Here is a 14,638-nt window from a genome sequence, read left to right on the forward strand (position 1 = left end):
ATTCGAGATTGAAGGTAAAATTTAATAATTGTTATTTAAATTTTACACACACTTATAATTTAATCGTTGAACGGTTGATACCCACAATATGGAATTGTTCCATAATAAAATTTTTAAACTTCCGCTGCATCGGATATCAATCGTGATTGATCTGAACGCCAGTTTTCCAACAATAGTGCCTGCAAGAACCAGTAGATTTTGGTTAGCGTACAGTACGGTCCCTTCATTCATATATCCCGATCGAATCAACAACCATTGGTGCATCGAGAGTCGTTCGAGATTCGATAACTATGCATTACATCTTGGAAATCAAATAGTGACATCGTATGTGTTACTAGGAAAACCGAGTAACCTAAAACACATCATGTACTCTGGCCAGAGATTCGTCATACTAATATCTCCTCAGATCGCATAGGATATCCACACTCGCAAGTATGTGGTGAATCCTTGACAACAAAGCATCGACTCCTATATGTGTCATAACTGTACCCAATCCCGACACTTGATGACCCCAATAGAGTCGGTAAACGTTTTAAGTAGTAAGGACTAATGGTGTACAACCAAAACCGCGGACTTATCCACTCAAATAATAATAACCACTTGGAAAGTCCGAATAGGGTAGTTCGATCATTCATCATATGAATATCCATTTGCATGCTTTGAACATCTCCATGTTCATTACCAATGAAACGTGGTACTTGGCATCACAAATGCTAGTCTCAATCTCGAGCGATCCTTATCCTTATTAGCGGACGTCTCAATTGACTAGGAACTGTTTAGAATATACAGTGACTATAAGATGTGTTTCATAATAGTGATCTCTCTTTATTCACTATCTCATCTTACTTACACTATAGTATATTCAAGGTCTTTATCAAAACAACAATAGTATATCACAATATAACAATATGAAGAAAGACAAAGAAAATGCCATTAATGAATGTAAATTATATTAAACAAAGATTGTTTATACATAGAGTCATAAAAGCCCTTAGCCACAAGTTGGCTAACCGGGCACCCACTCTTTCAATCTCCCACTTGCCCTAAAGCCAACTAGTCATACTACGTAATCTCATTGCTTCGCGATGTTTGTCAAACAATGGTCCTGGCAAGGGCTTAGTAAGTGGATCAGCGATATTGTCTGTAGAGGCCACTCTCTCGACAGTGATGTCTCCTCTTTCCATAATCTCCCGGATGATGTGGTATTTCCTCAGTACATGTTTGGATCTTTGATGAGACCTTGGTTCCTTTGCCTGAGCAACGGCACCAGTGTTGTCGCAGTACACCGGAACTGGACCAACAGCTTCAGGAATTACGCCCAACTCTTGGACGAAATTCCTCATCCAAACGGCCTCTTTAGCAGCAGCTGATGCTGCAATGTATTCTGCCTCAGTGGTGGAATCCGCTGTGGTGTCCTGCTTGAAACTCTTCCAAGAGACAGCACCACCATTGATCATGAATACAAATCCAGAGGTTGACTTCGAGTCATCCAAGTCGCTTTGGAAGCTAGAGTCGGTATAGCCTTCCAATTTCAATTCTCTTCCTCCATAAACCATGAATATATTCTTAGTCCTTCTCAAGTACTTAAGAATATCCTTCACAGCTTTCCAATGTATTTGACTGGGGTTGGCCTGATATCTGCTCGTGACACTCAAAGCAAAGGCTACATCCGGTCTGGTAGATATCATCTCATACATAATACTACCTATGGCTGACGCATATGGTATGTGTGTCATTTTTTCTATCTCTTTGTCAGTCTTGGGACACATAGACTTGGATAGAGAAACTTCATGACACATAGGTATATGTCCTCTCTTGGACTCATCCATAGAAAACCTTTTCAATATGGTGTCGATGTAGGTTTCTTGAGTGAGTCCTATCATTCTCTTAGATCTATCTCTATAGATCTGTATCCCTAGAATATAGGAGGCCTCACCCAAATCCTTCATCGAGAATCTACCTGATAACCATATCTTTGTTGACTGCAACATCTCTACATCATTCCCAATGAGTAGGATGTCATCAACATAAAGCACTAAGAACGTCACCGCATCCTTAACTACTTTCTTGTACACGCACGGTTCCTCCGGGTTTTTGATGAAACCAAAGTCCTTTATTGTTTCATCAAATTTCTGGTTCCAACTTCTTGATGCTTGTTTGAGACCATAAATTGATCTCTGAAGCTTGCATACCTTATGCTAGCTTCCCATGGATGTGAATCCCTCGGGCTGCATCATATAGATTTCTTCCTTAATGTTTCCATTAAGAAATACAGTCTTCACATCCATTTGTCATATCTCATAGTCATACCATGCTGCTATGGCAATAAGGATTCTTATGGACTTGAACATTGCGACTGGTAAAAAGGTTTCATCATAGTCAACTCCTTGTCTTTGAGTATAACCTTTTGCTACCAATCGTGCCTTGTAGGTTAGTACCTTGCCATCAGGCCCAAGTTTTCTCTTGTAGATCCATTTACACCCTATTGGAATAATTCCATCGGGAGGATCTACTAAAAACCAAACTGGGTTTGTATGCATCGAGTCTATTTCCGACTGCATAGCATCAAGCCATAAATTCGAATCCGTATCAAAAATTGCTTCCTTGAAGTTTCTTGGATCACATCCAATGTCGGGTTCACTTTGATCCCCTTCAAGAAGAAGACCATATCGAATAGGAGGTCTAGAAGTCCTCTCGGATCTCCTAGATGTAGGCGTGTCCACTGAAGGTTCTTGAGGTGTGGGATCGTTATTTTGTATCTCAGGTTCTTCTCGAATTTCTTCGAGTTCCATCATTTTGCCTTTCTTATCTAATAAAAACTCCTTCTCCATGAAGGTGGCATTCCTCGAAACAAACACTTTTGTTTCAGTAGGATGATAGAAATAATATCCGATTGAATTCTTCGGATATCCTACAAAATAACATAAGGTGGATCGACTATCCAACTTATCTCTCACTATCTGATTCACGTAAGCAGGACATCCCCAAATCCTTAAGTACGAATACTTAGGAGCTTTGCCATTCCATAACTCGTATGGAGTTTTATTCACTGCTTTGGTGTGAACATTGTTCAACAACAACACCGCCATTTCAAGTGCATAGCCCCAAAACGAAGGAGGGAGCTCAGTGAAGCTCATCATAGATCGAACCATATCCAACAAAGTTCGATTGCGATGCTCTGAGACACCATTTAGCTGAGGTGTCATAGGAGGAGTCCACTGAGAGAGAATCCCATTCTCTTTTAGATAGCTCAAAAACTCGGTACTTAAGTATTCTCCACCTCGATCCGATCGAAGTGCTTTAATACTCCTACCTTGTTTGTTTTCTACTTTAGCCTTGAATTCTTTGAACTTTTCAAATGATTCAGACTTATCCATACCTAGAATAATCATCAGTAAAGGTAATGAAGTAGGTGTGACCAAATTTAGTATCGATACTAAATGGTCCGCAAATATCTGTATGGATCAAATCCAACAGATTTTGACTACGCTCAGGCTTTTCTTTGAAAGGAGATTTAGTCATTTTTCCTTTTAGGCAGGACTCAAAAGTAGGTAGAGAGTTAATATCAGACATATCAAATATGCCCTCTCCCACTAGCTTGTTCATCCTCCTTGAGGAAATATGACCTAGCCTAGTATGCCAAAGGTTTGCCGGGTTTTGACTATCATATTTCCTTTTATCTGTTGTTACCGGTTTATCAACATAATTAATTGGAATGTCTTTTAATTTTAAGTTATATAGATCGTTTTCAAGTTGTCCATTTCCAATCAAACATTTATTCTTGTAAATATTGCAAATTCCATTTACAAAATTACAAGAAAAACCATCTCTATCAAGCATAGAAACAGAAATAATGTTTTTAACTAAATCTGGCACAAATAAAACATCTCTAAAAAATAACTTAAAATTGTTCTGCAAAACTAAATAAACGTCTCCCACTGCTTTGGCTTCAACTCTAGAACCATTTCCGAGCCTCAGCTGAGTCTCACCCATCCTAAGCTTACGACTTCTTGTCATCACCTACAAATCATTGCAAATGTAAGATCCACATCCGATATCCAATACCCAAGAAGTAGTATTAAGTGAAACATTTATTTCAATGTAAAACATACCCTTTGCAGTTTGCAACTGCTCGAGGTATTCCTTGCAGTTACGTTTCCAATGACCGGATTTCTTGCAGTGATGACAAACATCTCCAGATATGTTCATGTTTGAAGCTTTTGTCTTGCCCTTCTTCTGTGGTACAATTTTCTTGGGTGGGGCAGAACGTTTCTTACCCTTTTCATTTGGCCCCTTCTTAGAGTAAGAAGATGAGCCAACCAAGAGTACCGGTTTTTCCTTCTTTAATGTGGCCTCATAAGACACAAGCATATTGACCATCTCTTCAAGGGTGGCCTCTATCTTGTTCATATTGAAGTTCACCACAAATCCATCAAACGACGAAGGAAGTGAAAGAAGCAATAAGTTCATATTCAATTCATGCTCCAATGTCAAATCGAGTGTTACCAACTTCTTAATTAGCCCAATCATGTGTACCCCGTGCTCACGGACAGAAGTCTCATCTCGCATGCGGCATGTCATGAGCTCTTTGACGGTGGCATACCTCTCCGACCTTGACTGAGCTCCAAAAAGTTCCTTGAGGTGCATGTGTATGTCAGCAGCATTCACGGCATCCTCAAATCGCCTCTGGAGTTCATCAGACATTGAAGCTTGCATATAGCATTTAACCTTGACATCATGGTCCTACCATTGATCAAGTTTTGCCAATTCTTCCGGACTTATATTAGCCGGTGCTTCCTTTGGAGGATTCTTTTCTAACACGTAGAATATTTTCTCCGAGTTTAGAACAATCTTTAATTTACGGAACCATTCCGTATAGTTTGCGCCAGTCAATTTGTTTTGTTCGAGAATTGAGTATAGTGGATTGCGCGAATTCATTGTAATGAAATACTGAAAAGAAACAGACAATAATCAGTGATTGTTTAATTAATTTACTAAGACATAAAATATGGCGAGATTTAATTTTATGAATTTCACTCCCACTATTTTAATGATTTCACTACCCTCTAGTGAAAACGGGAAACTTGTTTCCTTAGTGGGAACATGGAGTCCAATTGACAAACTATAGTCCCGAATAATATCAGTCAACCATAATTTTCAAAAGGTAGAGCTCAATTGCTTCCAAAGCAACCCCCATGTTTTTACCTCATGTCCAATAAGGGCCCAATAATATGACGTCGTTTAATGTGACATGTCAAGATGACCCATCAATATTAAGTTGTGATGGACGGTCGCCATGTGGATCCCCAATAATATGAGCCAATTCCATGGGAGTTCCACCCAACTTACAACATATGTCGATCCAATGTACAGCTTTCCGACGAACGGGCCCCCCCAATAATATGAGCCGGACCGTGCCCGCGGGTAGCATCTCATACATTGATCGTTGATGGAAGGTAGGAACATTTAAATAATATATTAAATTCCCTTTTGTTTATCTTGATATCAATTTTAAATCATATTTAAAATGAGGTATTTTTAATTTTAAAAATTGTCTCATCATGCAATATTTGTATGCTTGCGGGATTCATACAATTTAGTCTAAACATGCATACAACAATAATATCATATATTATTTAAAGGATGATCGATCCCAATCACTAATCGACCCGTGGTTTCCAATCACGAGTCTAAGTCCAATCCTAGGTGATATGCAAGTATGCAATGCAATCCTATTATATTGAGCTTTCAATTTATATTTCTTCGGTCTTTATTGTCTGTTGGGCCCACCTTTGTCTTCAAATCTTTATCTTCCACTACGTCTAATAAATTTACAATAAATTTCGATGACAAGTAGGGGATACATATTTAAGGGTGAGAACGGGCCATAAACCAGACCCACTTTTTATTACAAATGACAATTCAAATTGGGCCATAAACCAAGCCCATTAATAAAACCCAACAACAATAAAACCAAATGTAAACAACCTAACATACACCTATAATATTGGTCATGGCAATCGATCATCCTTTTATCCAATAATTAATTCAGCAATTAAATAATTGGATAACATGCAATGACATCATAATTAAAAAGATAAAATCAAATTTTATCTTATCCTTTCATAAGATCATATCTTATCATCAATTGTACCAAAATAATTAATTTTATAAAATCTAATTTAACGGATAAAATTTATAAATTTTTCAAAAATTCAAATTTATCCAAAAATCAATTTTAAAAAATTTCGGACTCAAACAATTTATCCGATGCCTCGTGGACCAATCAAAAACAATTTTCGATCGGACCAAAAACTAAAATTTCAAAAATTTCAAAAAAATCCAAAAAATCAAATTTTAAAATTTCCGAACTGCCCGGGACATTCCCGGGCAGCCCCGCCTCCACGTGGGACAGGGCTGCCCACGTGGAGGTGGGCAGCTCGCGATCGCTGCCGGCGCTGCCCGATTGCCCTTGTTTCCCTTCAAATTTAATTTTAAAATTTTTTTTTTGTTTCAAAAACCGAGGCTAAAAATTTTGTACAATCGATTAATTTTAATCGTTTGATCAAAGTTTACAACCTGGCTCTGATACCACTGTTGGAACACGCGTTCTCTGATCACACGGATGTGATACCTGGAGCAGCGGAAGTTTAAAAAATTTTGTTTTTCGATATGGAACGATTCCATATCGTGGGTATCAAATCCTAACGATTAAAATCTTGCAAGTAAAAATATAAATTCACAATTAAATATTTTTACCTCTTCAAGCTAAGGCTTGATTATGGACTCCAACAGAATTTAATCTGCTCTTCTTGTAAATCCTGGGAACCGATGACTATCACGATCAACCTCCGGAATTAAGTCCACGAATATAAAACTAAAACCCTCTGATTGATTGCACTAGAAATCAATCAGATGTTTATCGAATAGAATAAACAGATTTGATCTGTCAATTCAGAATGTAATTTTTCACAAAAATTACAGACTGAATTATCTCAAAAAGAAGCAGAGGAATTCAAAAATTCCCCTTGAAATATTATGCAGTATTTTCGAAAATTGCAAGAGTGAATGCTATGTAATTTTCGAACACTACACATGTATTTATAGATAATTTCTAGACTAGATTAAGTTATAATTGTATTGGAACACTAACTCCTTAGGGCCCACAATCCATAACTTAAGCCCAACAAGCCAAGCCTGTTATTATAGAAATTAATATAAAATTCATCGTGACTTCGATTGATAAACTGATTTTACCAATGTGCACAAAAACCATTTCTGCATCTTTTAAAGTCAATATAATTTTTCTGAATCCGAATTCAGTGATTTCCAAAAATGTCCATCCCTATGTCATTTTAGGAAATTCCACTCCCTTTTAGTTAAAAAGTCCAACTTCTCTTTCATTAAATTTAACTCTTTAAATTTAACTATCTCAACGGGGTTTAGTAATCCATTACTTGTGTGACCCTCAATGGTTCAGGGATACAGCTAGCCGTGGGCTCACAACTCCTTGTAATTCGGAACAACAATTTCCGACTTACCCATCGAATCATGGTAAGAGCGCCTAGCAATATAGCCCCATGATTCCCTAGGTATCACTGATAGTGCCTGCAAAAACCAGTAGATTTTGGTTAGGGTACAGTACGGTCCCTTCATCCATATATCCCGATCGAATCAACAACCATTGGTGCATCGAGAGTCGTTCGAGATTCGATAACTATGCATTACATCTTGGAGATCAAATAGTGACATCGCATGTGTTACTAGGAAAACCGAGTAACCTAAAACACATCATGTACTCTGGCCAGAGATTCGTCACACTAATATCTCCTCAGATCGCATAGGATATCCACACTCGCAAGTATGTGGTGAATCCTTGACAACAAAGCATCGACTCCTATATGTGTCGTAACTGTACCCAATCCCGACACCTGATGACCCCAATAGAGTCGGTAAACGAGTCAAAGTACAGTACTAGCATATAGAGTCTCAATGATGTTTCAAGTAGTAAGGACTAATGGTGTACAACCAAAACTGCGGACTTATCCACTCAAATAATAATAACCACTTGGAAAGTCCGAATAGGGTAGTTCGATCATTCATCATATGAATATCCATTTGCATGCTTTGAACATCTCCATGTCCATCACCAATGAAACGTGGTACTTAGCATCACAAATGCTAGTCTCAATCTCGAGCGATCCTTATTCTTATTAGCGGACGGCTCAATTGACTAGGAACTGTTTAGAATATACAGTGACTATAAGATGTGTTTCATAATAGTGATCTCTCTTTATTCACTATCTCATCTTACTTACACTATAGTATATTCAAGGTCTTTATCAAAACAACAATAGTATATCACAATATAACAATATGAAGAAAGACAAAGAAAATGCCATTAATGAATGTAAATTATATTAAACAAAGATTGTTTATACATAGAGTCATAAAAGCCCTTAGCTACAAGTTTGCTAACCGGGCACCCACTCTTTCAACGCCCGCAAATCCCAAATACTTGGAATCAAAAAAATCACAGCTGATTCAATCACTTATCTCTGACAGAGTCAGACAACAGCTACAAATAGTCACTAGTGCCAAGCCTGCACCCGTCTAGACATACTATCCACTATCTATATTCATTTAAGATGATCATTAGGACTTGCCAAACCCAAAACGCATTACAAGTCCGAAAGATTTAAACTAACACTAAAAATGCTCCTGATAATTATATCTCTCGCTAAAATTGCAACAAATCAAGACTGAGGTAACCTACCATGATGTCCCACCTGGGATCACCACCAAGTGTATACTGACATGAGTCACGCTTCCCTCATGCCTTAAATAGTCCCGTGCAATTTTTAGCATCTGATATAATTCATTATTGAGAAAAACTCTCATCGCTGAAAAATACTCTTCCCCGAGCCAATGTCCCAAACAGTTTACAAATTCATCTATGGATAACCCTTATCACAAGAGAATCCAATCACCGACTAGATTCACTAGTATAGCAGTATCCCATAGACTAAAATTATCTGATCAGAGTACACGCTTGTCAAAGAAATCTTTTCCAATACTGGTCCTCATGGCAGAACTCCAAACCAATATCTCTGACGACAGTCAGACGATATCTAAACCGCTGATACCTAACCAGACATCTAATCCAAGGTCTACCCCGTCGTGACTGTTACCAAGACTCTATACTGAGAAGCCTTCCCACCGCCAATCCTGAAGCACGAAGGCTTCCAGGCAACCTCTGAAGTACAAAGACTCCCAAAGTAATACTGGCATAGGGTCGCCCCATCATGTCTAGTCATGGTCATAGTTCACAACTCTCGACATATACTCGACCTGGTTCCTGATGAAATCCCATCATCGCAATTCTCAACCTTACGAAGGTCAAACAGACTACCGTTCTAAGGAAACAACCTAGAACAAAGCCCAAAGTTCCAAACCGAACAATATTTCCATGCCTCTAGATGAATCACCTTATCACTGGCACTAACCTAGTCAAACGACTAATTAGGTCAATCCTAGGAAAACACCTAGACTAACCCCATATCAATCAGTTACAGCTAACTTACTCAAAACCCATGAGCTAGCATAGTTGATCACTAACCAACTAGAACCAAGCCAAGCTTAGCAAAATCACTTGTAATCATTCACGATTTGCTGGATAATAAATACATGTATCATTATTTCAAGTTATGTACAATTCTTTATTACAATCTCATGTAATATAATTACAGTATTTCAAAAAATACAACGAAAATGTACAACAAATAACTTGAAATGATACAACCGGATTCTGATGATTCATTACAATGAAATACTGTTTAAAATTACAAAAATATAGTATTTAAAATCCTCGTACTAGTCTTCGTTCCTTGAGCATGAAGCTTCTAATAGGCATACGCATCAATGCAAGCATACTTCTGACCAAATCTCTCTACTCGTCCTCCTGCAAAGACATCCGGAGAAATGATATGTGCTCGCTAACCAGCTATGCTCTGCATCAGTGCCTGTCAGCCGTCCTTTTGTGCTCAATATCTACCGTCAGCTTTTTTCTTGTAACTATTTCATGCTTTTGAACATGAAGTTTCCCGTTTGCCTACCGAACGCATCGATACATGCATACCGGAAAAATCATGTTCTGCATGAGTTTAATGACCTTACGCTCATAACCTGTCATGCCTTAAGCACTCGAGGCATTACCTGGTGAAGGTCTTTATGACAGTCTCTCCAACTACGAGTGGAGAATCTCTTTGGACTGGAAACACATGGGTTATTACACACCATTCGTTCCAAAAAGTCCTCAGAGGTATCTGACGCGATATACTCGTTTTTCTCTTCCAGTCTTTCCCGGCTGGAATCCATATGTTCTTCGATCAGCATCCCAATGCATTGAATAATGAGTCGTACACAACAGTCAACCTATATATCGATCTGCTACTACTGGTGTTCTCATCACTATTGCATTCCTTATAGTAAAGACTTCTTCCGCAAACCTCATCAATGCTACAAGGATAATCCAAAGTCTCAGTACTATATCCCAAGTCTTTTTCATGCAGCTCTGATACCAATAAATGTAGCGACCCGACCAGGATCCACTACCTAATCACAGTTAATAGCATAATTAAGCATGCATTAAATAAATTGTTGCGAAAGACTTAAATACAAGTAGACTGGCGAAATACAACCGGATAAACAAATTTGATTATACAACCCAATCGAATAACTTAAATAAAACCTACAGCTAATCTTGCTGTCTTCAAGGGTCACTGACCTCTTCAAGCTCCTGGTGCTCAATCATGCACCTATACCTGCCCCGTTGAATGAGGTTTTTAGATACACAGAAAATACTGGATGTGAGCTCTAAGCTCAATACGCAAATACAGATAAACATACAAATATGATGCATGCAAATGACAGGGTATCCATATCAGGGATAACTGTATGCAAACTGCCCAGACTGGCACCTGGGATATGAGCTCGTCACATCGGGGTAGCTAACCACTGTGTGCGACCACTCACTCCCGAATCTCGGATGCGGACCACGGAGTCCTCTAGGTACCAGTACCTAAGGGTACTCGATATCAAACATCCAAACAGGACTGAGCAACCCTAACTGGCTCATCTCAAAAGATGTACAGATGTACAGGCACAAGATGATATGTACATGCTACATAACAATAATAACATGCAAACACATAAATGCAACATATAAGCATGCATATCCGCTGGCAATCTCAGTCAGTACTTATGTACCTTACTACAGGCAGTCCTAGTAGTCCCACTCTAGGTTCCAAGTCTATCAGCAACTCTACAATGCAAATACTCATGCATCATTCAATAGACTCTAAAAGCCTAACTAATCTATTGCATACTTCTAAATAATTCAAGGAGACCATAGCTATACCTGCGTCCGTCGTCAACCTGCTGATGGCGACTATCCCATAACTAGGGGCACACCCCTGCCACAGCTCCACAACCTCGAGCACGGCTTTATTACACGAGCACTGCTCCGCTACTATGTCAGACACTGTCTGACTATGCTAATATATATTCCTTACTCAAACTCTAAAATAAGAGTACCCAAGGCCCTAAAATAGAGTCACGCGGGCGAAGGAGAGGAACTTGGTGTGGCTAACAAATGAGCCTCTCGGCCCCTTTATATAGGCAAGGATTCGGACCATCCGAACCTCATTTCGGAACGTCTGATCCTTGCATGCGTGACAAGTGTCCCTGCCAGCACTTAGGACCGTCCGATCCTGCACTTCGAATCGTCCGAAGTCACCTCCGTGACGTCACTGATTACATATTATATTGGGACAGCTGGACGTACACGAACGGATCGTCCGATCGGACTTCGGATCATCCGAACTCCTCGGGGCCTCCGATCCTTGGCTCCGTTTACGTTCGGATCCTTCGAACTCAGTTCGAGTTGTCCGATCCTCCCGAACCTTTTCCACCATTTTTGAGTGTCCTGGATTCATTTCCTGACTCCGTTAATCCCTTGGGAAATTTTTTAATCATGTTTTACTTAATCTAAACACGCTCATACGATTAATTACATATTAATCGCTAAATACGGATACGGGTCACTACTTTAGACCTTTCTGAATTTTCACTATCCATAATATTCAGTTCTTGATTTATTTCAGGAACAAAAATCATTGGTTTTGGTTCTTCTTGTTGCCAAAAATGATCTTCACTCAAACTCTCCCCCTGAAGAGAGGTTTTGGTATAAAAAGAAGATTTTTACAAAAACTGAATATACATGCTAACAAAGAATTTTTTTGTGACTGGATTGAAACACTTATAACCTTTTTTATTAGGGGCATACATTTTTCAGCCCGTGGATCAAACTTTGAACGAAGATGGGACGGAATATGTACAAAAACTGTGCACCCAAAAAATTTTAAAGGAAGATTATTGATTAGACTTGTGTTTGGAAATGATGTTTTAAGAATTTGCAACGGAGTGCTATAGTTCAAAATTCTACTGGGCATTCTATTAATCAAATAAAAACTTGTCAAGATTGCATCCCCCAAATATAAGTAAGGACACTCGTATGGAACATGAGAGCCCTAGCTACTTCAAGTAAATGTCTATTTTTACGTTCAACAATTCCATTTTGTTGAGGGGTATCCCTACAAGTTGATTGGTGTATAATGCCCTTTTGTTTAAAGAAATCTCCTAAACATTCATTAAAAAATTCTGTTCCATTGTCACTTCGAAAAATACTTATTTTAGTTTGAAATTGTGTTTCAATCAAAGAGCAAAAATCTTTAAAAAGTTTTGCAACCTCATTTTTCGAATTCATTAAATAGACCCAGCATAGGCGTGTATGATCATCGATGAATGTCACAAACCATTTTTTCCCATTAAAGTGGTGATCTTAGAAGGGCCCCAAACATCACTGTGTATTATGTGAAATGGATTTGAAGCACAATATGGTTTGCTTTTGTAAAAATTACGATGACTCTTAGCCAATAAGCAAGTTTCACAGACCAATGAGTTACAATCTATTCTTTTAAATAAATCTGGAAATAAATATTTTAAATAGAAAAAAACTAGGATGTCCTAGTCTATTACGCTAAATCATTATTTGATCATGAACAGGATTTGAATGGACACTACCAATGAAACCCTGAGCTTGTTTATTCCTAGCGCGGTTGTCATCAAAATAGTAGAGATCTTCCTTCATCTTAGCACTGCCAATCATCATCCTAGTGTTCAAATCCTGAAATTCACAATGAGAGACACCAAAAATAACCCGACAATTAGAATCTTGAGATAGACGACTAATTGATAAAATATTGCAAGAGAGTCTTGGAACGTGCAAAACAGATTTCAAGATTATTTTGTCGGACAAACGAATTGAACCTTGGCCAGCAATGGAAGATAAGCTTCCATCTGCAATTCGGACTTTCTTATTTCCATAAAAAGGTTCATAAGACATAAATAAATGTGACAAATTAGTCATATGATGAGAGGCACCCGAATCTATGATCCAAGATGCACGCAAAGAAGAAGAGTATGCACACAAAAGTTCGAACTGTTTGGGCCACGGATGCTATAGGGATACCAGGGGTAGATGACGTAGATTTCAGCAGCTTTAGTAATTGCTCAATCTGCTCTTCACTCAAATTTGGATTCCCTGCAGAATGTGCTATGGCTGGGACATTATTCAAATTATTTTGTTTATGATTTCTCCATTCCTTAGGTTTCCAATCAGCTGGTTTTCCATGCAATTTTCAGCAAGTCTCACGAGTATGTCGTGGTTTGTCACAAACATCGCACCAAATCTTTGGTTTATCCTTTTGACGACGCTGCAGTCCCCAATAAGGCTGAATTTTCAACTGGTTCAGCGGGTATTTTCTTGTCAAGCATGACGGTTCTTCTGCTTTCTTCTCGTCGAACTTCAGAAAATACTTCTCTAAGTGAGGGAAGAGGATGACGTCCTAAGATCCGACCCCGAACTTCATCAAATTTGATGTTGAGTCCAGCCAAAAATGGGAAAATTCTCGAATTCTCCTCCCTCGTCTTAAAGTGTTTACAATCATCCGCGTTTTTCCACTCATAGTCATCATTGAATAAGTCAAGATCCTGCCATAAACCTTTGAGAATATTGAAATATTTAGTGATAGAATTCTCACCTTGACACACTTCCATCAGTTTGAGTTGTATTTCGTATGTTTGGGACTGATTTCAAAAATCTGAATACATCAAAGTGACATTATCCCAAAGATCTTTGACTGTAGGATAACACATTTAATTTGCGCTAATTTCCTCCTCCATGGAATTCACCAACCAAGCCATTATCATGGAGTTTTCAGCATCCCAAACTGCATGACCAGCATCAGTATTTTTGGGCTCTGAAATGTCACCGGTTAAATACCCGATCTTTCCTCTCCCCCTAATGTACATTCTAACTGACTGAGATCATCTGAGAAAATTGTTCCCATTGAGTCGAATTGTAGTTATTTGGACAGAGTGAGAGAGTGATTCAGTTGGAGGTTTGGATATATTAGGTTTGGTATTGACAGTAGCTTCTTCAGACATGGCTAGGCGGAAAAAAAGAACAAGTGAATTTGTGAAGAACAGAGACCAATTACGTTGGCTTTGATACCAT

The sequence above is a fragment of the Henckelia pumila genome, chromosome 1, assembly GCF_033568475.1.
Source record: "Henckelia pumila isolate YLH828 chromosome 1, ASM3356847v2, whole genome shotgun sequence".
NCBI classification, from domain to species: domain Eukaryota; kingdom Viridiplantae; phylum Streptophyta; class Magnoliopsida; order Lamiales; family Gesneriaceae; genus Henckelia; species Henckelia pumila.